This window comes from Ranitomeya imitator, chromosome 10, assembly GCF_032444005.1.
Source record: "Ranitomeya imitator isolate aRanImi1 chromosome 10, aRanImi1.pri, whole genome shotgun sequence".
NCBI lineage: Eukaryota > Metazoa > Chordata > Amphibia > Anura > Dendrobatidae > Ranitomeya > Ranitomeya imitator.
The window spans coordinates 61,938,037-61,955,277 of NC_091291.1; positions in this window are offsets into that span (position 1 = coordinate 61,938,037).

The window sequence follows — 17,241 nt, forward strand, 5'->3', positions numbered from 1 at the left end:
TACACTCTACACTCTATACCCTGCACTCTATGCCCTACACTCTATACCCTACACTCTATACCATACACTCTATACCCTACACTCTATACCCTACACTCTAAACTCTAGACTCAATTCCGTACACTCTATACCCTACACTCTATACCCTACACTCCATACCCTACACTCTACACTCTATACCCTACACTCTATACCCTACACTCTATACCCTACACTCTGCAACCTACACTCTATACCCTACACTCTATACCATACACTCTATAACCTACACTCTACACTCTATACCCTACACTCTACATTCTATACCCTACACTCTATACCCTACATTCTACACTCTATATCCTACACTCTATACCCTACACTCTATACCCTACACTCTATACCCTACACTCTACACTCTATACCCTACACTCTATACCATACACTCTATACCCTACACTCTATACCATACACTCTATATCCTACACTCTATACCCTACACTATATACCCTACACGCTACACCCTACACTTTATACCTTACACTCTATACCCTACACTCTAAACTCTATACCCTACACTCTACACTCTATACCCAACACTCTATAACATACACTCTATACCCTACACTCTATACCCTACACTCTATACCATACACTCTACACTCTATACCCTACACTCTATAGTATACACTCTTTACCCTACACTCTATACCCTATATTCTATACCCTACACTCTATACCCTACACTCTACACCCTACACTATACACTCTATACCCTACACTATACACTCTATACCCTACACTCTACAATTTATACCCTACACTCTATACCCTACACTCTATACCCTACACTCTATACTATATACCCTACACTATATACCCTACAGGCTATACCCTACACTCTATACCCTACACTCTATACCCTACACTCTATACCCTACACTCTACACCCTACACTCTATACCCTACACTCTATACCCTACACTCTACACTCTATACCCTACACTCTATACCCAACACTCTATAACCTACACTCTATACCCTACACTCTATACCCTACACTCTATACCCTACACTCTACACTCTATACCCTACACTCTACACTCTATAACCTACACTCTATACCCTACACTCTATACCCTACACTCTATACCCTACACTCTAATCCTTACACTCTACACTCTATACCCTACACTCTATACCCTACACTCTATATCCTACACTCTATACCCTACATTCTACACTCTATACCCAACACTCTATACTCTACACTCTATACCCTACACTCTATACCCTACACTCTATACCCTACACTCTGCAACCTACACTCTATACCCTACACTCTATACCATACACTCTATACCCTACACTCTTCACTCTATACCCTACACTCTACACTCTATACCCTACACTCTATACCCTACATTCTACACTCTATACCCTACACTCTATACCCTACATTCTACACTCTAAACCCTACACTCTATACCCTACACTCTACACTCTATACCATACATTCTATACCCTACACTCTACACTCTATACCCTACACTCTATACCCTACACCCTACGCTCTATACCCTACACTCTATACCCTACACTCTACTTTCTATACCATACACTCTATAACCTACACTCTATACCATACACTCTACACCCTACACTCTATACCATACACTCTACACCCTACACTCTATTCCATACACTCTATACCCTACACTCTATACCCTACACTCTATACCCTACACTCTACACTCTATACCCTACACTCTACACTCTATAACCTACACTCTATATCCTACACTCTACACCCTACACTCTATACCCTACACTCTAATCCCTACACTCTACACTCTATACCCTACACTCTATACCCTACACTCTATACCCAACACTCTATACTCTACACTCTATACCCTACACTCTATACCCTACACTCCATACCCTACACTCCATACCCTACACTCTACACTCTATACCCTACACTCTATACCATACACTCTATAACCTACACTCTACACTCTATACCCTACACTCTACATTCTATACCCTACACTCTATACCCTACATTCTACACTCTATATCCTACACTCTATACCCTACACTCTATACCCTACACTCTACACTCTATACCCTACACTCTATACCCTACACTCTATACGCTACACTCTATACCCTACAATCTATACCATACACTCTATACCCTATACTCTATACCCTACACTCTACACTCTATACCCTACACTCTATACCATACACTCTACACCCTACAGTGTATACCATACACTCTATACCCTACACTCTATACCCTACACTCTATACCCTACACTCTACACTTTATACCCTACACTCTATACCCTACTCTCTATACCCTACACACTATACCCTACACTCTAGTCCCTACACTCTACACTCTATACCCTGCACTCTATGCCCTACACTCTATACCCTACACTCTATACCATACACTCTATACCCTACACTCTATACCCTACACTCTAAACTCTAGACTCAATTCCGTACACTCTATACCCTACACTCTATACCCTACACTCCATACCCTACACTCTACACTCTATACCCTACACTCTATACCCTACACTCTATACCCTACACTCTGCAACCTACACTCTATACCCTACACTCTATACCATACACTCTATAACCTACACTCTACACTCTATACCCTACACTCTACATTCTATACCCTACACTCTATACCCTACATTCTACACTCTATATCCTACACTCTATACCCTACACTCTATACCCTACACTCTATACCCTACACTCTACACTCTATACCCTACACTCTATACCATACACTCTATACCCTACACTCTATACCATACACTCTATATCCTACACTCTATACCCTACACTATATACCCTACACGCTACACCCTACACTTTATACCTTACACTCTATACCCTACACTCTAAACTCTATACCCTACACTCTACACTCTATACCCAACACTCTATAACATACACTCTATACCCTACACTCTATACCCTACACTCTATACCATACACTCTACACTCTATACCCTACACTCTATAGTATACACTCTTTACCCTACACTCTATACCCTATATTCTATACCCTACACTCTATACCCTACACTCTACACCCTACACTATACACTCTATACCCTACACTATACACTCTATACCCTACACTCTACAATTTATACCCTACACTCTATACCCTACACTCTATACCCTACACTCTATACTATATACCCTACACTATATACCCTACAGGCTATACCCTACACTCTATACCCTACACTCTATACCCTACACTCTATACCCTACACTCTACACCCTACACTCTATACCCTACACTCTATACCCTACACTCTACACTCTATACCCTACACTCTATACCCTACACTCTACTTTCTATACCATACACTCTATAACATACACTCTATACCACACACTCTACACCCTACACTCTATACCATACACTCTATACCCTACACTCTACACTCTATACCCTACACTCTATACCCTACATTCTACACCCTACACTCTATACCATACACTCTATACCCTACACTCTACACTCTATACCCTACACTCTATACCCTACACTTTATACCCTACACCCTACGCTCTATACCCTACACTCTATACACTTCACTCTACACTCTATACCGTACATTATATATTCCATACACTCTATTCCATACACTCTATACCCTGCACTCTATACCCTACACTATACACTCTATACCCTACACTCTACACCATACACTCTATACCCTATACTCTATACACTACACTCTACATTCTATACCATACAATCTATACCCAACACTCTATACCCTACACTCTATACCTTACACTCTACACTCTATACCCTACACTCTATACCATACACTCTATACCCTACACTCTATACCCTACACTCTTTACCCTACACTCTACACTCTATACCCTACACTCTATACCATACACTCTATACCCTACACTCTATACCCTACACTCTATACCCTAAAATCTACACTCTATACCCTACAGTCTATAACATACACTCTATACACTACACGCTATACCTTACACTCTATACCCTACACTCTACACTCTATACCCTACACTCTATACCCTACACTCTATACCCTACACTCTACATTTTATACCCTACACTCTATACCCTACACTCTATACCCTACACTCTACACTCTATACCCTACACTATATACTCTATACCCTACACTCTATACCCTACACGCTATATCCTACACTCTATACCCTACACTCTATACCCTACACGCTATACCCTACACTCTACACTCTATACTATACACTCTTTAACCTACACTCTATACCATACAATCTACACCCTACACTCTATACCATACACTCCATACCCTACACTCTACACTCTATACCCTACACTCTATACCCTACACTCTACACCCTACACTCTATACCATACACTCTATACCCTACACTCTACACTCTATACCCTACACTCTACACTCTACACTCTATACTCTACACTCTATACCCTACACTCTATACCCTACACTCTACACCCAACACTCTATACCATACACTCTATACCCTACACTCTACACTCTATACCCTACACTCTACACACTATACCCTACACTCTACACTCTATACCCTACACTCTACACTCTAATCCCTACACTCTACACTCTATACCCTACACTCTATACCCTACACTTTATACCCTACACCCTACGCTCTATACCCTACACTCTATACACTTCACTCTACACTCTATACCGTACATTATATATTCCATACACTCTATTCCATACACTCTATACCCTGCACTCTATACCCTACACTATACACTCTATACCCTACACTCTACACCATACACTCTATACCCTATACTCTATACACTACACTCTACATTCTATACCATACAATCTATACCCAACACTCTATACCCTACACTCTATACCTTACACTCTACACTCTATACCCTACACTCTATACCATACACTCTATACCCTACACTCTATACCCTACACTCTTTACCCTACACTCTACACTCTATACCCTACACTCTATACCATACACTCTATACCCTACACTCTATACCCTACACTCTATACCCTAAAATCTACACTCTATACCCTACAGTCTATAACATACACTCTATACACTACACGCTATACCTTACACTCTATACCCTACACTCTACACTCTATACCCTACACTCTATACCCTACACTCTATACCCTACACTCTACATTTTATACCCTACACTCTATACCCTACACTCTATACCCTACACTCTACACTCTATACCCTACACTATATACTCTATACCCTACACTCTATACCCTACACGCTATATCCTACACTCTATACCCTACACTCTATACCCTACACGCTATACCCTACACTCTACACTCTATACTATACACTCTTTAACCTACACTCTATACCATACAATCTACACCCTACACTCTATACCATACACTCCATACCCTACACTCTACACTCTATACCCTACACTCTATACCCTACACTCTACACCCTACACTCTATACCATACACTCTATACCCTACACTCTACACTCTATACCCTACACTCTACACTCTACACTCTATACTCTACACTCTATACCCTACACTCTATACCCTACACTCTACACCCAACACTCTATACCATACACTCTATACCCTACACTCTACACTCTATACCCTACACTCTACACACTATACCCTACACTCTACACTCTATACCCTACACTCTACACTCTAATCCCTACACTCTACACTCCATACCCTACACTCTATACCCTACACTCTATGCCCTACACTCTATACCCTACACTCTACACTCTATACCCTACACTCTATACCCTACACTCTGTACCCTACACTCTATTCACTACACTCTATACCCTACACTCTACACTCTATACCCTACACTCTACACTCTATACCCTACACTCTATACCCTACACTCAATACCCGACACTCTATACCCTACACTCTACACTCTATACCATACACTCTATACCATACACACTATACCCTATACTCTATACCATACACTCTATACCCTACACTCTATACCATACAATATATACCCTACACTCTATACCATACACTCTACACTCTATACCCTACACTCTATACCCTACAATCTACACTCTATACCCTACACTCTACACCCTACACTCTATACCCTACACTCTATACCCTACACCCTACGCTCTATACCCTACACTCTATACCCTACACTCTACACTCTATACCGTACACTCTATTCCATACACTCTTTACCCTACACTCTATACCCTACACTCCATACCCCACACTCTATACCATACACTATATACCCTACAATCTACACTCTACACTCTATTCCATACACTCTATACCCTACACTCTATACTCTATACCCTACACTCTATACCCTAAACTCTACACTCTATACCCTACACTCTATACACTACACTCTAATCCCTACACTCTACACTCTATACCCTACACTCTACACTCTATACCCTACACTCTATACCCTACACTCTATACCCTACACTCTACACTCTATACCCTACTTTCTATAACCTACACTCTATACCCTACACTCTATACCCTACACTCTACACTTTATAACCTATACTCTAGACCCTACACTGTACACTTTACACTCTATTCCATACACTCTATACTCTACACTCTATACCCTACACTCTACACTCTATACCCTACACTCTACACTCTACACCCTACACTCTATACCCTACACTATATACTCTATACCCTACACTCTATACCCTACACTCTACACTCTATACCCTACACTCTATACCCTACACTCTAATCCCTACACTCTAATCCCTACACTCTACACTCCATACCCTACACTCTATACCCTACACTCTATGCCCTACACTCTATACCCTACACTCTACACTCTATACCCTACACTCTATACCCTACACTCTGTACCCTACACTCTATTCACTACACTCTATACCCTACACTCTACACTCTATACCCTACACTCCACACTCTATACCCTACACTCTATACCCTACACTCTACACCCTACACTCTATATCCTACACTCTACACTCTATACCCTACACTCTATACCCTACACTCTATACCCTACACCCTATAAACTACACTCTATACCCTACACTCCACACTCTATACCCTACACTCTACATTCTATACCCTACACTCTATACCCTACACTCTATACCATACACACTATACCCTACACTCTATACCCTACACTCTACACCCTACACTCTATACCCTACACTCTAATCCCTACACTCTACACTGTATACCCTACACTCTATACCCTACACTATATACCCTACACTCTATACTCTACACTCTACACTCTATACCCAACACTCTATACTCTACACTCTATACCCTACACACTATACCCTACTTTCCATACCCTACACTCTACACTCTATACCCTACACTCTACACTCTATACCCTGCACTCTACACTCTATAACCTACACTCTATACCCTACACTCTATATTCTACACTCTATACCCTACACTCTACACTCTATACCCAACACTCTATACTCTACACTCTATACCCTACACTCTATACCCTACACTCCATACCCTACACTCTACACTCTATACCCTACACTCTATACCATACACTCTATACCCTACACTCTGCAACCTACACTCTATACCCTACACTCTATACCATACACTCTATACCCTACACTCTTCACTCTATACCCCACACTCTACACTCTATACCCTACACTCTATACCCTACATTCTACACTCTATACCCTACACTCTATACCCTACAGTCTATACCCTACACTCTATACCCTACACTCTAGACTCTAAACCCTACACTGTATACCCTACACTCTACACTCTATACCATACATTCTATACCCTACACTCTACACTCTATACCCTACACTCTATACCCTACACTCTATACCCTACACCCTACGCTCTATACCCTACACTCTATACCCTACACTCTACTTTCTATACCATACACTCTATAACCTACACTCTATACCATACACTCTACACGCTACACTCTATACCATACACTCTACACCCTACACTCTATACCATACACTCTATACCCTACACTCTACATTCTATACCCTACACTCTATACCCTACACTCTACACTCTATACCCTACACTCTATAACCTACACTCTACACTCTATACCCTACACTCTACACTCTATACCATACATTCTATACCCTACACTCTACACTCTATACCCTGCACTCTATACCCTACACTCTATACCCTACACCCTACGCTCTATACCCTACACTCTATACCCTACACTCTACTTTCTATACCATACACTCTATAACCTACACTCTATACCATACACTCTACACCCTACACTCTATACCATACACTCTACACCCTACACTCTATTCCATACACTCTATACCCTACACTCTATACCCTACACTCTATACCCTACACTCTACACTCTATACCCTACACTCTACACTCTATAACCTACACTCTACACTCTATAACCTACACTCTATACCCTTCACTCTATACCCTACACTCTATACCCTACACTCTACACTCTATACCCTACACTCTACACTCTATAACCTACACTCTATACCCTACACTCTATACCCTACACTCTATACCCTACACTCTAATCCTTACACTCTACACTCTATACCCTACACTCTATACCCTACACTCTATATCCTACACTCTATACCCTACATTCTACACTCTATACCCAACACTCTATACTCTACACTCTATACCCTACACTCTATACCCTATACTCCATACCCTACACTCTACACTCTATACCCTACACTCTATACCCTACACTCTATACCCTACACTCTGCAACCTACACTCTATACCCTACACTCTATACCATACACTCTATACCCTACACTCTTCACTCTATACCCTACACTCTACACTCTATACCCTACACTCTATACCCTACATTCTACACTCTATACCCTACACTCTATACCCTACATTCTACACTCTAAACCCTACACTCTATACCCTACACTCTACACCCTACACTCTATACCATACATTCTATACCCTACACTCTACACTCTATACCCTACACTCTATACCCTACACTCTATACCCTACACCCTACGCTCTATACCCTACACTCTATACCCTACACTCTACTTTCTATACCATACACTCTATAACCTACACTCTATACCATACACTCTACACCCTACACTCTATACCATACACTCTACACCCTACACTCTATTCCATACACTCTATACCCTACACTCTATACCCTACACTCTATACCCTACACTCTACACTCTATACCCTACACTCTACACTCTATAACCTACACTCTATATCCTACACTCTACACCCTACACTCTATACCCTACACTCTAATCCCTACACTCTACACTCTATACCCTACACTCTATACCCTACACTCTATACCCAACACTCTATACTCTACACTCTATACCCTACACTCTATACCCTACACTCCATACCCTACACTCCATACCCTACACTCTACACTCTATACCCTACACTCTATACCATACACTCTATAACCTACACTCTACACTCTATACCCTACACTCTACATTCTATACCCTACACTCTATACCCTACATTCTACACTCTATATCCTACACTCTATACCCTACACTCTATACCCTACACTCTACACTCTATACCCTACACTCTATACCCTACACTCTATACGCTACACTCTATACCCTACAATCTATACCATACACTCTATACCCTATACTCTATACCCTACACTCTACACTCTATACCCTACACTCTATACCATACACTCTACACCCTACAGTGTATACCATACACTCTATACCCTACACTCTATACCCTACACTCTATACCCTACACTCTACACTTTATACCCTACACTCTATACCCTACTCTCTATACCCTACAATCTACACTCTATACCCTACACTCTATAACATACACTCTATACCCTACACTCTATACCTTACACTCTATACCCTACACTCTACACTCTACACCCTACACTCTATACCATACACTTTATAACCTACACTCTATACCCTACATTCTATACCCTACACTTTATACCCTACACTCTATACCCTAGACTTTTAACCCTACACTCTATACTCTATACCCTACACTCTATACCCTACACTCTATACCCTACAATCTATACCCTACACTCTACACTCTATAGCCTACACTCTACACTCTATACGCTATACCCTACACTCTATATCCTACACTCTACACTCTATACCCTACACTCTATACCCTACACTCTACACTCTATACCCTACACACTATACCCTACACTCTAGTCCCTACACTCTACACTCTATACCCTGCACTCTATGCCCTACACTCTATACCCTACACTCTATACCATACACTCTATACCCTACACTCTATACCCTACACTCTAAACTCTAGACTCAATTCCGTACACTCTATACCCTACACTCTATACCCTACACTCCATACCCTACACTCTACACTCTATACCCTACACTCTATACCCTACACTCTATACCCTACACTCTGCAACCTACACTCTATACCCTACACTCTATACCATACACTCTATAACCTACACTCTACACTCTATACCCTACACTCTACATTCTATACCCTACACTCTATACCCTACATTCTACACTCTATATCCTACACTCTATACCCTACACTCTATACCCTACACTCTATACCCTACACTCTACACTCTATACCCTACACTCTATACCATACACTCTATACCCTACACTCTATACCATACACTCTATATCCTACACTCTATACCCTACACTATATACCCTACACGCTACACCCTACACTTTATACCTTACACTCTATACCCTACACTCTAAACTCTATACCCTACACTCTACACTCTATAACCAACACTCTATAACATACACTCTATACCCTACACTCTATACCCTACACTCTATACCATACACTCTACACTCTATACCCTACACTCTATAGTATACACTCTTTACCCTACACTCTATACCCTATATTCTATACCCTACACTCTATACCCTACACTCTACACCCTACACTATACACTCTATACCCTACACTATACACTCTATACCCTACACTCTACAATTTATACCCTACACTCTATACCCTACACTCTATACCCTACACTCTACATCCTACACTCTACACTCTATACCCTACACTCTATACTATATACCCTACACTATATACCCTACAGGCTATACCCTACACTCTATACCCTACACTCTATACCCTACACTCTATACCCTACACTCTACACCCTACACTCTATACCCTACACTCTATACCCTACACTCTACACTCTATACCCTACACTCTATACCCTACACTCTACTTTCTATACCATACACTCTATAACATACACTCTATACCACACACTCTACACCCTACACTCTATACCATACACTCTATACCCTACACTCTACACTCTATACCCTACACTCTATACCCTACATTCTACACCCTACACTCTATACCATACACTCTATACCCTACACTCTATACCCTACACTTTATACCCTACACCCTACGCTCTATACCCTACACTCTATACACTTCACTCTACACTCTATACCGTACATTATATATTCCATACACTCTATTCCATACACTCTATACCCTGCACTCTATACCCTACACTATACACTCTATACCCTACACTCTACACCATACACTCTATACCCTATACTCTATACACTACACTCTACATTCTATACCATACAATCTATACCCAACACTCTATACCCTACACTCTATACCTTACACTCTACACTCTATACCCTACACTCTATACCATACACTCTATACCCTACACTCTATACCCTACACTCTTTACCCTACACTCTACACTCTATACCCTACACTCTATACCCTACACTCTATACCATACACTCTACACCCTATAGTGTATACCATACACTCTATACCCTACACTCTATACCCTACACTCTATACCCTACACTCTACACTTTATACCCTACACTCTATACCCTACTCTCTATACCCTACAATCTACACTCTATACCCTACACTCTATAACATACACTCTATACCCTACACTCTATACCTTACACTCTATACCCTACACTCTACACCCTACACTCTATACCATACACTTTATAACCTACACTCTATACCCTACATTCTATACCCTACACTTTATACCCTACACTCTATACCCTAGACTTTTAACCCTACACTCTATACTCTATACCCTACACTCTATACCCTACACTCTATACCCTACAATCTATACCCTACACTCTACACTCTATAGCCTACACTCTACACTCTATACGCTATACCCTACACTCTATATCCTACACTCTACACTCTATACCCTACACTCTATACCCTACACTCTACACTCTATACCCTACACACTATACCCTACACTCTAGTCCCTACACTCTACACTCTATACCCTGCACTCTATGCCCTACACTCTATACCCTACACTCTATACCATACACTCTATACCCTACACTCTATACCCTACACTCTAAACTCTAGACTCAATTCCGTACACTCTATACCCTACACTCTATACCCTACACTCCATACCCTACACTCTACACTCTATACCCTACACTCTATACCCTACACTCTATACCCTACACTCTGCAACCTACACTCTATACCCTACACTCTACACTCTATACCCTACACTCTACATTCTATACCCTACACTCTATACCCTACATTCTACACTCTATATCCTACACTCTATACCCTGCACTCTATACCCTACACTCTATACCCTACACTCTACACTCTATACCCTACACTCTTAACCATACACTCTATACCCTACACTCTATACCATACACTCTATATCCTACACTCTATACCCTACACTATATACCCTACACGCTACACCCTACACTTTATACCTTACACTCTATACCCTACACTCTAAACTCTATACCCTACACTCTACACTCTATACCCAACACTCTATAACATACACTCTATACCCTACACTCTATACCCTACACTCTATACCATACACTCTACACTCTATACCCTACACTCTATAGTATACACTCTTTACCCTACACTCTATACCCTATATTCTATACCCTACACTCTATACCCTACACTCTACACCCTACACTATACACTCTATACCCTACACTATACACTCTATACCCTACACTCTACAATTTATACCCTACACTCTATACCCTACACTCTATACCCTACACTCTACATCCTACACTCTACACTCTATACCCTACACTCTATACTATATACCCTACACTATATACCCTACAGGCTATACCCTACACTCTATACCCTACACTCTATACCCTACACTCTATACCCTACACTCTACACCCTACACTCTATACCCTACACTCTATACCCTACACTCTACACTCTATACCCTACACTCTATACCCTACACTCTACTTTCTATACCATACACTCTATAACATACACTCTATACCACACACTCTACACCCTACACTCTATACCATACACTCTATACCCTACACTCTACACTCTATACCCTACACTCTATACCCTACATTCTACACCCTACACTCTATACCATACACTCTATACCCTACACTCTACACTCTATACCCTACACTCTATACCCTACACTTTATACCCTACACCCTACGCTCTATACCCTACACTCTATACACTTCACTCTACACTCTATACCGTACATTATATATTCCATACACTCTATTCCATACACTCTATACCCTGCACTCTATACCCTACACTATACACTCTATACCCTACACTCTACACCATACACTCTATACCCTATACTCTATACACTACACTCTACATTCTATACCATACAATCTATACCCAACACTCTATACCCTACACTCTATACCTTACACTCTACACTCTATACCCTACACTCTATACCATACACTCTATACCCTACACTCTATACCCTACACTCTTTACCCTACACTCTACACTCTATACACTACACTCTATACCATACACTCTATACCCTACACTCTATACCCTACACTCTATACCCTAAAATCTACACTCTATACCCTACACTCTATAACATACACTCTATACACTACACGCTATACCTTACACTCTATACCCTACACTCTACACTCTATACCCTACACTCTATACCCTACACTCTATACCCTACACTCTACATTTTATACCCTACACTCTATACCCTACACTCTATACCCTACACTCTACACTCTATACCCTACACTATATACTCTATACCCTACACTCTATACCCTACACGCTATATCCTACACTCTATACCCTACACTCTATACCCTACACTCTATACCCTACACTCTGCAACCTACACTCTATACCCTACACTCTATACCATACACTCTATACCCTACACTCTTCACTCTATACCCTACACTCTACACTCTATACCCTACACTCTATACCCTACATTCTACACTCTATACCCTACACTCTATACCCTACACTCTATACCCTACATTCTACACTCTAAACCCTACACTCTATACCCTACACTCTACACCCTACACTCTATACCATACATTCTATACCCTACACTCTACACTCTATACCCTACACTCTATACCCTACACTCTATACCCTACACCCTACGCTCTATACCCTACACTCTATACCCTACACTCTACTTTCTATACCATACACTCTATAACCTACACTCTATACCATACACTCTACACCTTACACTCTATACCATACACTCTACACCCTACACTCTATTCCATACACTCTATACCCTACACTCTATACCCTACACTCTATACCCTACACTCTACACTCTATACCCTACACTCTACACTCTATAACCTACACTCTATATCCTACACTCTACACCCTACACTCTATACCCTACACTCTAATCCCTACACTCTACACTCTATACCCTACACTCTATACCCAACACTCTATACTCTACACTCTATACCCTACACTCTATACCCTACACTCCATACCCTACACTCCATACCCTACACTCTACACTCTATACCTTACACTCTATACCATACACTCTATAACCTACACTCTACACTCTATACCCTACACTCTACATTCTATACCCTACACTCTATACCCTACATTCTACACTCTATATCCTACACTCTATACCCTACACTCTATACCCTACACTCTACACTCTATACCCTACACTCTATACCCTACACTCTATACGCTACACTCTATACCCTACAATCTATACCATACACTCTATACCCTATACTCTATACCCTACACTCTACACTCTATACCCTACACTCTATACCATACACTCTACACCCTACAGTGTATACCATACACTCTATACCCTACACTCTATACCCTACACTCTATACCCTACACTCTACACTTTATACCCTACACTCTATACCCTACTCTCTATACCCTACAATCTACACTCTATACCCTACACTCTATAACATACACTCTATACCCTACACTCTATACCTTACACTCTATACCCTACACTCTACACTCTACACCCTACACTCTATACCCTACACTCTACACTCTATACCCTACACTCTATACCCTACACTCTACATTTTATACCCTACACTCTATACCCTACACTCTATACCCTACACTCTACACTCTATACCCTACACTATATACTCTATACCCTACACTCTATACCCTACACGCTATATCCTACACTCTATACCCTACACTCTATACCCTACACTCTATACCCTACACTCTATAGCCCAACACTCAATACCCTACACTCTATACCCTACACTCTATACCCTAAACTCTACACTCTATACCCTACACTCTATACCCTACACTCTATACAATACACTCTATTCCCTACACTCTATACCCTACACTCTACACTCTATACCCTACACACTATACCCTACACTCTAGTCCCTACACTCTACACTTTATACCCTACACTCTATACCCTACACTCTATACCCTACACTCTATACCCTACACTCTACACTTTATAACCTACACTCTATACCCTACACTGTACACTCTACACTCTATTCCATACACTCTATACTCTACACTCTATACCCTACACTCTACACTCTATACCCTACACTCTACACTCTACACCCTACACTCTATACCCTACACTCTATACTCTATACCCTACACTCTATACCCTACACTCTACACTCTATACCCTACACTCTATACCCTACACTCTAATCCCTACACTCTAATCCCTACACTCTACACTCTATACCCTACACTCTATACCCTACACTCTATACCCTACACTCTACACTTTATAACCTACACTCTATACCCTACACTCTATACCCTACACTCTATACCCTACACTCTACACTCTATACCCTACACTCTATACCCTACACTCTATACCCTACACTCTATACCCTACACTCTACACTTTATAACCTACACTCTATACCCTACACTGTACACTCTACACTCTATTCCATACACTCTATACTCTACACTCTATACCCTACACTCTACACTCTATACCCTACACTCTACACTCTACACCCTACACTCTATACCCTACACTCTATACTCTATACCCTACACTCTATACCCTACACTCTACACTCTATACCCTACACTCTATACCCTACACTCTAATCCCTACACTCTAATCCCTACACTCTACACTCTATACCCTACACTCTATACCCTACACTCTATGCCCTACACTCTATACCCTACACTCTATACCCTACACTCTATACCCTACACTCTGTACCCTACACACTATTCACTACACTCTATACCCTACACTCTACACTCTATACCCTACACTCCACACTCTATACCCTACACTCTATACCCTACACTCTACACCCTACACTCTATATCCTACACTCTACACTCTATACCCTACACTCTATACCCTACACTCTATACCCTACACCCTATAAACTACACTCTATACCCTACACTCCACACTCTATACCCTACACTCTATACCCTACACTCTATACCCTACACTCTACACCCTACACTCTATACCCTACACTCTATACCATACACTCTATACCCTACACTCTATACCCTACACTCTACACCCTACACTCTATACCCTACACTCTAATCCCTACACTCTACACTGTATACCCTACACTCTATACCCTACACTATATACCCTACACTCTATACTCTACACTCTACACTCTATACCCAACACTCTATACTCTACACTCTATACCCTACACTCTATACCCTACACTCCATACCCTACAC